Source organism: Equus przewalskii, chromosome 7 (genome assembly GCF_037783145.1).
Source record: "Equus przewalskii isolate Varuska chromosome 7, EquPr2, whole genome shotgun sequence".
Lineage (NCBI taxonomy): Eukaryota > Metazoa > Chordata > Mammalia > Perissodactyla > Equidae > Equus > Equus przewalskii.
In genome coordinates, this window is record NC_091837.1 from 40,959,620 (window position 1) to 40,973,511 (window position 13,892).

The 13,892-nt window shown below is 37.1% G+C and overlaps 1 long non-coding RNA gene across 1 annotated transcript in view; it reads left to right on the forward strand.

Annotated features, from left to right (window-relative positions):
- LOC139084814 (uncharacterized) overlaps positions 1-13,892 on the forward strand; it is a 74,770-nt gene that overhangs the window by 30,347 nt on the left and 30,531 nt on the right. The gene's annotated exons all lie outside the window — the stretch shown is intronic.

Below are 13,892 nucleotides of genomic sequence, written 5' to 3' on the forward strand. Positions count from 1 at the left end.
GAGTGTGATACCTCCAGCTTTGTTCTTTTTTCTCAGGATTCCTTTGGATATTTTGGGTCTCTTGTTCCATCTAAACTTTAGGATTCTTTGGTCTATTTCTGTGAAAAATGTCCGTGGAACTTTGATAGGGATTGCATTGAATCTATAGATTGCTTTAGGAAGTATGGACATTTTAACTATGTTAATTCTTCCAATCCATGGGCTTGGTATAGCTTTCCATTTCTTTGTGTCTTCTGTAATTTCTTTCAACAATGTTTTATAGTTTTCAGTGTATAGGTCGTTCATCTCCTTGGTTAAATTTATTCCTAAGTATTTTATTCTTTTTGTTGCAATTGTGAGTGGGATTGTATTCTTGACTTCACTTTCTGCTAGTTCGTTATTAGTATATAGAAATGCAACTGACTTTTGTATGTTGATTTTGTATCCTGCAACTTTGCTGTAGTTTGATGTTGGCCATGGGTTTGTTATATATGGCCTTTATTATCTTGAGGTGCTTTCCTTCTTTACCATTTTATTGAGAGTTTTTATCATAAATGAATATTGGATCTTGTCAAATGGTTTCTTGGCAGCTATTGAGGTGATATGTGATTTTTATCCTTTATTTTCTTAATGTGGTGTATCACATAAGTTGATTTGCGGATGTTGAGCCATCCCTACATCCCTGGAATAAATGCCACTTGATCACGGCATGGAATCCTTTTAACGTTTTGTGTCAAAGAATGCTTCAGAATATCTTCTGAGGAAACAACTTATTATATTTATCCATTTGTTTTACCCCACACATGTTGAATTATAACTGAAATATTGATAGTTTCTACTGTCTTGATTTCCTAGCATCAGGGGTGGTTTATATGACTATATAAACCAAGTCAATACATAAGTCAAAGTTGCAAAGCTGCCTAATTTGATTCACAACACTTAGGAATTGAAATCACATTTTTTTTTTCCTGATGGAAAGTTCAACGCCAGATTTACAAGATGATGCTTCGCTTTATTGCTCACCTGTTCATTTGCACAACTCAGGAATATTTTCTCTGCATTCTATATAACCTACCAAGTGAAGGTGCTTAATATAATCTGAACTATTATAGTTTTGGAACAGATAAATAAGATACTCTGACTGGGCTGTCATCAAAGTTTTAGTTTGTTTAATTTATTTTTGTTCTTCCTGAAAATTTAATAAAAAGAAACAATTATTAATTGTCATTAGTTTTAATATCTTTATTTATCACAATGAGGGGCCTATCCTCTGAGTTTACAGTATTCTGAGATACCCATCTTCTGTATTATTAAGAGAATTTTCTGGAAGAGCTATAAAAACATGCTTTTTAAAATAATAGATCTTGGTCCCAACATCAAAGGCATCAAAAGAAGCAGCAAGAACTGACCCTCCTTCCCCAGCTTCCATTGGTTCAAGATAGGATTTTATGTGGAATCAAATGATGGCTCATCTTTCTCTTTTCTCTTTGCTCCAAATGATGCGCAAGTTTACATACTGTGGTAATCTACTTGTTTACACTATCCTTATGCTCTTGTTTTGTTGTCTTGTAATGTTATTTGATTATATATATATTTTACTAAATTATATGTTATTTGTGAGCAGGGACTTGTTTTATTCTTCTTTATAACCTCCTTAACATTAGTGCCAGGAACAAGGGAGGCATTTCAAAAAACATACAGATGTAGTTGAAAACATCAGCAGACTTTTCCATGAAATCTGTTTTGCCCAGAACTCTTTGCATTTTAGTCCTGCAAGATCTAATTCTAGGTATTTATGATACAGAATCATAAAAATATATTAGGGAAAATTATTATAATCAAAGCGTTTCAGACATCTAGTGAACTCTCCTCAACCAAGGTTTTCTCTAACCTCCTAATGCTGTTGATGATTGTCCCAGTCAATAAAATTCTCTCCCTCTGCATCCTCTAAAAGTTGTTCTAATAGACAAAGCAAAGCTTTCTGAGAAAAAGATAGAACTGGGACCCAACTTGTCAGGCTTTGAGCCTTACATCACCCTTTGGTGCGCTGCCCAAAAAAATACAGTTTGCTTCAAAGAACTGACACAACTTCCAGAACAGCAAAGGGGCACATGCTGAGAGACTTCTGGTGGTTTCTGACAGCTTGACCAGACACATCTCTTCCTCGCAGACTATGTTGTTCCATAAGCTTATGGTCTTTGTCTTGCATGGATACCTCCTAGATTAGAAATTTATAAACGTGAAAATCATGCTCCTCCCCTGAAAAAGAGAAAGAAATAGTAGGTGGACGAGTTCCCCACGTCACCCCTACTACCTCAGGCTCTGTTCTTCATCTGTACCTCATTTGTTTTTTTATGAATTAAGCTGCCCACTTTCTTACAGCCTCCTTGTGAAGAATAAGAAAGAGAGAAACCACTTCCTTCCCTCCCACAGTTACTTGATGTCATCTTTTCTGTTTCTCCCATCCTTCCCCATCTCTCCTTCAGAGATTCACAATCTGAACCACTGTGATGACATACCACTCGAAATTTTTCGTTAAATGTGTAGTCAGTTGAAAAAACAAATCCTTTAATCTAGTTAAAGGCCGCCATTGAAATTTGCCCTTCTTTTCCAGAGATATTAATGCATGAGTACGTTTAAGTCTTACTTATTTACAGTCATAGAACTACAGGTAGAATGTTCATCATTCAAATCCACCAATATTTTGTTGAAAACATATGTTTTTCCTCCCTTCAATCTTTTACTATGTATGCCTCTAAGTGAAAAGATAGGTTCAATATTATGGTTTGTGTTTCACCTTTTTTTAAAATTTTAATAGGTAGTGTTGTATGGTAAGAATTGGTCAATCACAACTTGCCTCCAGTGCAAGGAATAGTTGGAGCGACTTTTGGCAACTTATTTCTGAATGATCCTACGTCATGTGAAATGGAGACAATAATAAGGTTCTCACAGGATTGTACAAGAACAAGGGGAGTAGCATATGTCATATCCATAGTGCTCTAGGCTTTCAATAAATATGAGCTCGTTTTTTCCTCTTTCTCATCTCCATTTCCTTCTTCTCCATCAATAGTGAACCACCCCAAATCCGGACAATCTTGGAGGAGAGCAAACGCAGTGAACATATATTCTGCAGCTGGATAACGAATTGCCTGTGGCTAACATATTGCTTGGTGGAGCATCCCTCCCTGCCCCGACTGGCTCTCCACTCAACACTGCTCTGCAGACACTCCCAGTGAGGTGCAAACGTCAGACTGATCCCCCAGGTCCTTCAGTATCTGGACTCACACGCTTCTCCAGCGCTGCCTCTTCTCGCTTGGGTCCCTCCCACAAAGGCAGGCAGAATCTTCCCTGGGGCTTGAATTTGAGCATCACACGGCACTGTCCTGTATGTTTGCATATGTTGCCGGAAATGCCTGAAATTCTTCCCTCCTCTTCTTCTTCTCCCCAAGTCCTAGTCGTCCTTCCAGATCAAATCCAAATCTTGCCTTGAGGAAGTCACTCCTGGACTGTCTTGTTGGGTGCTGTCCAATAGAATATAATGCAAGCTGCATGTGTAACTTTAAACTTTCTAGTAGGCATATTTAAAAAATCAGGTGCAGTTAGTTTCAATGGTGTTTTATTTAATTCAATATATCAAAAATACTATTTAAACCTATAATCAATGAGATATTGTACATTCTTTTCTTACCAGGTCTTCAAAATGTGATGTCTATTTTACACTTACAGCACATTTCAATTTGGGCTTGCCATCTTTCGAGTGGCTACCGTATTGGCAGCACAGGTGTAGTCTATCTGATCTTGCTCATCTTTGTAATCCTGTGTCACTCAGAGTTTACCCCACATATTTTGACTTTTAACTCTATAAACATGGCAACATACAGTTTTGAAAACTTTGTAGTTTACAAAGCGGTTTCAAATTTATTGTCTTCAATGCTCCTCACAGCAATTCCTGTGAGGGTGGAAAGGATTATTGTTACCATTTCAGAGATGAAGAAACGGAGACACAGTTACCAAGACTCTAAGACGCTGGGTAACTTACACAGAACTATACAGAAAGTGAAAGAATCCATTCTTGAACCCAGCCCTTGAGGATCCAATACCCAGTAGCAAGCTGCTTCTGAAATTGTATTTGCATAGATCTTTAAAGTTGACAAAGACTTTCACATAAATTATCTCACAAACATTAATCTTCACCAAACCATCTGAAGGTAGTTTAATTTGATTTCTTTTTGAATAGTCAATACATGTTCAACTGAAAGGGCAACCACATTTCACAGTTTCTTTTATTTTTTTCCTCTCTCTTTTACTAAATGACTGCATAGTATGTGTGCTAGTCTGCACTTTGACTTTTTTCACATACTAGTATGTTTAGTGTGTTAAGTACATTAGAAGATCCTTGTGTCGCGTACATAAAGGCCTGCCTCATTCTTTTTAACTGTGGTACAGTATTCAACTGTCTGGGTGTCCCCTACTTTCTTAGCCAGTCCCTGCTGATGAACATTTAGGGTGTCTTCAGTATTTTGCTCTGACAAAAAATATTGCAGTAAATAAACTTGTGCATACCTCATTTCAACATTGTGAGTACAGCTACAGTATAAATTCTACACCAACATTTCTGGGTCGAAATGTATGTACATTTTAAAATTTGGAAATATTGCTAAATTTCCCTTAAAAAAGCTTATGTGAGTTTCACTCACACTCAGAACACCTGAGTCTCTGTTTCTTCTCGCCCGTGAACACTGTGTGTTGTGAACATTCACTGGTGAGCTTGAGCATCTTTTCACACATTTAAGAGTCATTTGCAATTTCTTTTCTGCACACTGACCATTTGTATCTATATCCTATACTCTGTTTTCCTACTGAATTCTTTTTTTACTGCAAGAGCTCTTTATATATTAAGGAAATTGTAATGTGAGGTGCAATATTTTTTCCCAGTTTGTCTTTTAACTTTGGATTTTTTTAAAAGAGATTTTGGCTTTGGTTTTGCATTTGCTATTTATATAGGCTGATTTATAAATCTTTTCTTTTATGGCTTTTGGGTTTTGTATCACACTGAGAATCCTAATGGTATAGGTCCAAGTTTAACGTTTTTAGATGATTACCCAACAATGCAATGCCATTGTTGAATAATCCATCTTTTCTTTACAGATTTAAAATGCCACCCATTTACTATGCTATGTTACCTGATATTTCTAGATTTACTTCTGAATTTTGTTTTCTCTTTCACTGATCTGTTTATTCTTGCATTCAATAAGGTGTACTATTTATTAGAGCTTGTCCCTTTACCATAATCGCGCCTTCCTGATTTTCTGGATTGTCTTGTATACTTATTTTTTTCATGTGAATCAGTTTATCTGGTGTAAAAGAATGCTTCCGGAATTGCATTTTTTCCTTACATTTTGGTAAAAGGTTAGGTTTAGGAAAATCATCTATATATGATGAGGCTTACTACCCAACGATACGTTTTTTCATTTGTTAGAGTCTTCTATTGTGTCTTTCAGTAATGTTTTAAAGTTTTATTTTCATATACCTGTTACCTGTTTTTCTAGGTGGTTTATATTTTTGTTCCCATGGTGAAGAGATTCTTTTCTTCCGTTATAACTATTTAAGACATTTTATTATAGAAAATTTCAAACATGCCAAAAGGAGAGAGAAACCATAATGAAACTCCTCATACCCAGCTTCGATAATTTTCAACGTGGCCAATTTCATTTCATTCACTCCCAACTCTCCCCCTCCCCAACCTAGATTATTGTGAAGCAGATCCAAGACTTCATATCATTTCCTATAGAAATTTTAAGTATATATATCTAAAAGACAGTAACTTGAAAAAAGCACAACCATATGACTTTGTATCTTAAAATATTTCACAATAATTTTCTAATATCTTCAAATATCCAGTCAATGTACGTATTTCCTTAACTGTCTTTAAGTTTTCCTCCAGCTCATTTATTTGAACTAGGATTCAAATAAAATCCACATGTCACAATTATTCGATATGTCTCTTAAGTCTCTTTTAATCTATAGGTTCACCTTCCAGCTCTTTTTTACGTTGCAAATTTTCATTGAAGAAATTGGATCATTTCTTCTGTGGAGGTTCTCATCTTTTGGAATTTGCTGATTGGTTCCCCATGGAGTTATCATATTCCTTTATTCCTCTGTATTTTCTATAAATTTGTAGTTACATCCAGAGATGTGATCAAATTCAGGTTTAAGTTTTTTGGGGGAGAAGACTAAATAATATCTGATTATTTTCTTTTTGTGATATTAAAAGTCAATGATAATTATTTCCGGGATCTATTGATTCCTTGGGACGTGCAACATGGTGATATTCTAATTGTATCATTTTTCTTCATTTATGAAATGGAGCACTTCTAAATAGAGATGCTTCCCTCATCCACCATCTGTATGTAGACTGAGGTGTAATTATCTGAGGTGCATTCATATGGGAAAGACAAAATACATACTTGATTCTTCCCCTTTATTTATTAGTTTTTGAAACAACAAGTTGGTTCTTAATATCTATCAAAGGTGATCAGTGCGATTTGTTCTGTTTGGTTTGTATCATTGCGAATACATGGATTTTAAACATATTTGATGTGTTTTAGTCCATTGAAGTGATTATCCTCATTGATGCTCAAATTCTTCTATCTTTGGCCAGTAGGAACCTATTGAAATTGGCTCCTGAGTTCTTTAGACATAATAAAAGTCACTGATAGTTCTTTACTTACTGGTATGAAAAGATATTCTGGGCTTATTTTGCACATTTCCTGTTCCAGATCTGGGAATGGACATTTCTCCAAGAAGCCTTGGTTACTTTTAGAGGGAAATTATTTTTAGAGACTACCATCTGGACCTTAAGGGTGCTTATTGCTGTTGTGTTGGCTAGCATTTTTAGAGCTTTTCAGTTGACAGAGCTGGGAAATGTGTATATATGTGTGTTTCAAAAGTTAATTTTATCATGAATTTATGCTAGTACTTCCAGTTCAAATTCAGGACAACAGGGTTTTTACTAATCGTTGTTGATATTAAATCTGTATCTCCTTTCTTTCTTTCTAAAAATTCTGGTTCCCATAGGGCCAAAAAGTGAGAGAAGGAAATAGTCTAAGTATATGTAAAAGAGTAGTTATAATTATGGATCACAGAATTTAAGTTGGATAAGAAAGGAAGTAAGAAGGTGAGGGAGATGAGATGAGGACTGGTCCTTACTTTTATTTATTGACCCAATCCTATACTTTTAATATCTATTCATGTTACTATCAGGTATCTAGTCCATTTATTCTAACCACAGCAAAATATTCCATCACTCTGCAGCTCACTTCACTTGTATATTTCCTATTTGATGATATCTAGGTTGCCTCTAACTCCCCACATTTGCTACCAAAACCACCGCAATTTATATTTTCGCTCAAAAGTCCCAACCAGTTCAACAGTTCTCTGGGATATAACCTCAGAAATGGAATTTTGGGCTCATAAGATAGGCACATGCTCTATTTCTCTGAATTCTACCAGATTGCTCTTCCGAATGTCTACACCAGTTTACACATTCACTAACAGTGCATGCAAGTTGCATCCTTCCCACATCCTAGTCAATGCTTGATATTATCTACTTTTCCACTTTCTTCTGATTCTTATGAACGTCAGGTGGTATCTCACTGTTGTTTTCATTTGTTTTCCTCTGGTTACCAGTGACTCTGAATTTCTCCTTGTTAGTCATCTTTTTTCTTTATTTATAGTGACTTTCATTAAACAAAAATCCTTAATTTTGGTATTGTAAATGGTTTTTTTGGGGGGGGTCTTGTCTAGGAAGATTTTACCCATTCCTATTTAACAAAAATAGTCTCTCGTATTTTCCTCTATGGATGTATAGTGTTTTCTTTCACATATGGGTCTTGATTCCATCCAGAGTCCTCTCTGGTTTGTGGTATAAGGAAGAGGTCCAGCATTTTTACCCCCCATAAAAAAGCCAGATTTTCCACCATCATTATTTAGTGAATATGTTTTTCTCTTTTTATATTATTAAAATTTGTCACAGACACATAGATCCACTCTTGAGCTCCTTCTCTCTTTGTTCTATTGATCTATGTATCTATGAACCAAAACCTTACTGCTTTTTTTTTACTAAAGTTTGCAGTGTATCTTGATAACTGGTAAGGAGTCCACCCTCTCTGCTTTTCTTTTCCATGTTTAACTTAGCTACATGGGTTCTAGGACATTGATCTTCCATATACATTTGAGAGTAAGTATGTTGGGTTCTGAAAAAAATCCAAGGGGAAGTTTAGTTTACATTGAAGTAGTAGATTAACGTAGTGAGAGATGACACTTTACTGTGTTATATCATTTGTGAACGTGACACATACCTTCATTTATTCAGGGCTTATATTGCTCACTAGAGCTTTACATTTTTCTGCTCACCAAGTTTCTAAAACTTGTGATTAAATGTTTGCTCGAAATGTTCATCTGCTTTTTGGCAACATTGTTCTAGTGAATTTCTTCACCTGTGATTTTCCTCTTCAGTTTTTAAATAGCGAAACTCTATACTTCTTGTTTTCGTTGTTGTTGGTCTAGCAACGACCTTAGTTCCTCTAGGCCAACCATCTGTAGGACCTTCATGCGGGTCACAGAGAGGACCGTGTTCCAGACCAGCGGTGCTTATGACGCAGAGCTGGGAGTGAAGCGTTCTTTCAGCCTTTATTCCTGTAAACCAACCAAAATCAGCACTCCAAGGCAGCTCAAAAGGTGGTTCCTTTCCCTGTCCCTGCTTCCTCAACAGACTTCCGCCTGCGACCGTGGCTCGTCAGTGTGATTCCTGCGTCAGTCTTGCCTTCTCCGCGTCTGCGTCTCCTGAACCCAAGCCAGGTCCAGGAAAGGGCCTTTCACCAGCTGGCACACAACATACATATGGATGGGAACAACACTTTTGTGATTTACACACCGGGGTGCATTTCTGATCTTCAAAAAGGACTGCTAACTTTTGAAAATATAGCTACTTCTATGTATTCTATTACAAATTTAGCTGCTTCTATCCCATCTCCCTTCTCCCACATTCTTGTGTGGTATTTGTTCTCTCTGATGGTCTTCCTTCTCTTCTGTGGTTTTAGATTTCAGATGTTTCTTGGTTTTGTAATGATTGAATTTGAAATTCCGTTTTTTGCTCTTTGATGGTTTTGAGTGATTCATGAGAAGAGACATTCCTCAGGTATTTTAAAAGTGGAAATCAAAGGAGATGGCTTTTTCTTTTAAAGATGGAGATATTGAGGCCAAAGAAGTTAAATACCTTGCACAAAATTCGTTAATTTTTCTAATGATTAATTAGGTCTAGGAAGAAGGAGTGCATGGTACAAAAGAATTAACTTTGTTGCCAAATAAATCCTTTCTCACTTACACAGTATTTTACGAGTAAAACAACATACAGAGAAAAAAGTTGATTGTACCTTTACCAAGTTATTGATAGGTCAGGAAATTCTCAAAAATAAATGGGAAGGATTTACACTGCCACATAGTAAAACCCATTATATAGAGATAATAATTTGAAGAGTGTCACACCAGGCAAAACCAGTGAGGCAGGAAAGCTCTGAAACAGATCCTGCATTTACAAGTCTTAGCACTTGATTTCTTTAAGAAAGCTTCCAAATTCGTATGATGGGAAGGACATTAGTATGTGAAAATGAATCTAGGACAACTGGTTAAATGTTTAGGACAAACCAAGCAAAGACAAAATTATATCCCTACTTCCACCTCATTACACATATTCAGCTGGATTATAATATTAAATTTAAAAATAATCTTAAAAGAAGTAGAAAACAGATGATTTTCTTATTTGATATTGGAGTTGGAAAGGCTTTCCTAAACATGAATGAGAAAGAAGCAAACAATGGAAAATATTTGACTTTATGACAGTTTTAGTTTCTAGTCAAATAAATTAACATTGACAGAAAAGCAAAGAATAAACTGAAAATAAATATTTGAAACATATATGACTAACAGACATCATATCATTAATATATATAAAGTGCAAATCATAAAAAAGATGTACACCTCAATAAAATATTGGCAAAATGTGTAAGCAAATAATTCACAAAAAAGAAATATAAAAATCCCAATAAATATATTAAAATACATATTTCAACTTTACTTGTAATCAAAGAAATGTAAATAAAAACATTTTCCCCACTGAATTGGCAGAATTTAATACTCAATATTGCTGAGGTGAGAATGAACGAACAATCTCATGATTTGTTGGTGGGAACGCACGCCAGCACGTTTGAAGGAAAATTTGGCAATGTAGATCCAAATCTTGAAAAATTTGTACCCTTGGGTATAGTTGTTTCACGTCTAGGAATTTATCCAAAAGAACTAATCAGAGATCTGTACAAAGATTTATGTACATGAATTTTTCTTGTTGCAATATTTATAACATGAAAAAATTGGATAAATCTACATAACTCAAAAAGAACACTAGTTAAACAATCTATGATATGTTAGTATGATAGAATACTATGCAGAAATTTTTAAAACATATTTTAAAAAGCATTTAATAGGAGAAAATGTTCAGAATATAATGTGAACTGGAAAAAGTACATTATGAAACACTATGTAAAATATTTTATAAAAAGATATCATTTATAACACTTAAATGTACTTATACTTATTTATTTTATACGTTATACATATAGAAGACTAAAAAATACAACAGAATATTGTGTATAGATGTATATATCTAGCAACCACATATTATATGTTTAATAATAAAGTTTAGAATAAAAATACACCAAAATGTTAGCCATTATTATAGCTGGAAGGTGATATTATATTTAATTAAAAATTTTTTTATTTGTCACCGTATACATTTCTGAAATTCTTCATGTTGAGTCTATTAGGGCCATAAATTTTGACCAACTTTTCCTAAAAAAATGGTCTAAACTCTAAATAAGAAATAGAGGTCCTTAATTTTTAGTGCCTTTCTCTCTTAACTATGCTGAATTGCTTTAATTCAGCAATGCTTTTTAAATGCTTACTCTGTAGGACTAGGTTAATTCATTAAAACTCTTTCAACTCATTCGTAACCTTGGGGTCTGATTTTAGCTATAACACATGTAAGTTAGTTTGCTGTTACCTTTCACACCTTATATTTTCTGTCTCTGTAACATCTCACACGTGAGGTCTGCACCATTCACTCAGCAAATATTGACCGAGCACCATGGGTCTGGCAGTGGGGACACAGAAGTAAATAGGAGAACCTTGGCCCTGTCCTTGTGGAGTTACAGCTTAGTATAAACAAGTAAACGAACAAACAATTACAAATCATTATGATTACTACAAAGAGAGACAAGCATGTTGCTGGGATAAGAATAAAAGCAATGAAGGGGTGGAATCTAAGTTAGATTAGGTGATTGAAGAAGGCCTTTCTGGAAAGGTGACCTTTAAAGTGAACTCGGAATCATTTCCAAAGGATGAGAAGGAGCTGGGCATAAGTGCCACCAGAAGAAGAGCATTTCAGACAGAGGGAAACCATGTGCAAAGCCTCTGAGGCTGAAAAGAGCTTGGTATATTCAAGGCACTGAAGTAAAGTCTATGGAGTGAGCACACAGGCTGGGAGGGGGTGGCATGCATTGAGGTTGTGAGTGAAGTAGGCACAGGCCAGAGGATGTGGGGCCCTGAGGGCCAAGTTACGAATCTTGGATTTTATTCAAAGTGCAATAGGAAGTCACTGAAGAATTTTTATAAGGTCTTTGGGTAATATTACGTAATTCATGTTTGTAACTGACCACTCTAGCAACTATGAGAGAATGGTTTGAGGCCAGAACAGTGGGTGGTGGTCAGGAGTAGAAATACAAAGACTGGTTAGGAGGCTGTTGGACTTGAACTAAGGTGGTAGAGGTCAAGATGATGCATTTATAGGATGTGGTCACTTTCATTGCTGACTGTACCCCTGCCTTCTATATCCTGCCGTCAGTGGGGTGAGAGTCCCATGGGCAGAGCAAGAAGAATATACTCATTTGTGTAAGGAATGTCTGTCTCTCATCCAGGTGGCTTACGACCAACCTTGGGGAGCCTGACATCGCCACATTAATCAGAAGCAAGACCCTTTTACCAATTGGAAAGGTCCATTTGCAGTGAGGAGCAATCGTTTTGAAAGCTCCAGAGGAGATAGTTGAGGTCACCCCCTGGGGACCGCCTGACATGTGGCATGATGAAAGGAAAGGGGTGAGATGAGCGTGTTGGTGCCACGACCTGGGGGCAGACAGGCAGAGGATGCCTGCCCCTACCTCCTTTGCTGCCCTTGGAAACCGTAGACTAGAGGCAGCACCATAGTCAGATCATGGATGGGTGGGAGCCAACGCCAAGGCCCACACGCGCAACCCAAGACCGACAGTCAGTGGTACACTATCGGCAGCCTAAAGCCGTGAACTTGTCCTGTGTCACCCCAAGTCAGCATGTCAATACCATTTTGGTGGCACAATCTTGCAAATGAAATGCCATTCCAACCAGCTGGAGTTATGTCCTCACCAGGTCCCCCTTCCGGAGCCAGGACCCATCCATGGGCCCCAGGATGACCCTATAGGTGAGAGTCCAGGTGCTCCTCAGGGCATGTGATTGACCACTTATCTGGAGGTAGAGAATCGCCTGACTCAAAGGGGAGAACTGGGACAGGACTCATGCAGGTCTCCGTCCTGGCTCAGGGCGCCTGGGCAGCACTGCGAGCCCGAGGGGCCTGAGGAAGATGGGAGGAAGGCGCTCCAACAGCTGGAGCCCCCTGAGGCATGTGGCTGGGGGCAGGGGTCCACTTGTCTATGTCTAAAGGTGGCACTGCAGCCACCAGATGCACAAAAAATGTGTTGCAGTAATGCACTGGGGGAAAAGGTTGTTCTTTCCAATAAATTTTGCTAGAGCAAATGCATATATAGCTGTAAGCAAGTGAAACTTGATTCCCTCCTCATTTCACTCACACAAAAAAATTCCAGGTGAATTGTAGACCAAAATGTAAAAGGTAAAGCAATAAAACTTCTAGAAATAAACATGGGACCTGGGGGTAGGCAAAGATTCCTAAAAAGTACTAACCATAAAGGAAAAGATTGATTAAAATCGACTTCATTAAAACTGAGGAATTTTTTTTTTTTATCAGAAAACATCAGGGGCCGGCTCCGTGGCCGAGTGGTTAAGTTTGCACGCTCCGCTGCGGCGGCCCAGGGTTCGGATACTGGGCGCGGACATGGCACCGCTCATCAGGCTACGTTGAGGCGGTGTCCCACATCCCAAAACTAGAGGGACCTGCAACTAAGATATACAACCGTGGACGGGGCGGGGGTTGGGGGAGATAAAGCAGAAAGAAAAAAAAAAAAGATTGGCAACAGTTGTTAGCTCAGGTGCCAAAATTTAAAAAAAAAAAAAAAAAAAAGAAAACATCATTAAAGGTGTAAAAAAGCAAGTAGATTTGTAGGTCTTTGTGACACATATATCAAATGCAAACTTGTTTTTAGAGTCTATATAAAGAACTTTTATACATCAATAGCAAAAAGGAGGACAACCCACCAACCCAATTAAAAAATGGGTAAAGTCTTGAATAGGCATTTTCCAAGAGAAGATATTCAGGCTAGTAGATCCTATAAAAAGTGCTCAATATTATTAGTCATCAGTGAAATGCAAATTAGAACCACAATGAGAAACCACTACACATGCACCTCAATGACTAGCTTAAAAATAGGTAACCGACACTGCTAAAGCTTGATGAGGGTGTCAAGCAGCAGGAACTCTCATGTACTGACAGCAGCAATGTTCACTGGGCACCTCTTTGGAAAGCTGTTTGACAGTATGTACCAGCGTGTACCCAATGATCCAGCAATTCTACTCCTAGTGGAATATATACTACAGCAATACCTGTGTATGTACATGCATGCAAGAATGCTCAGTGC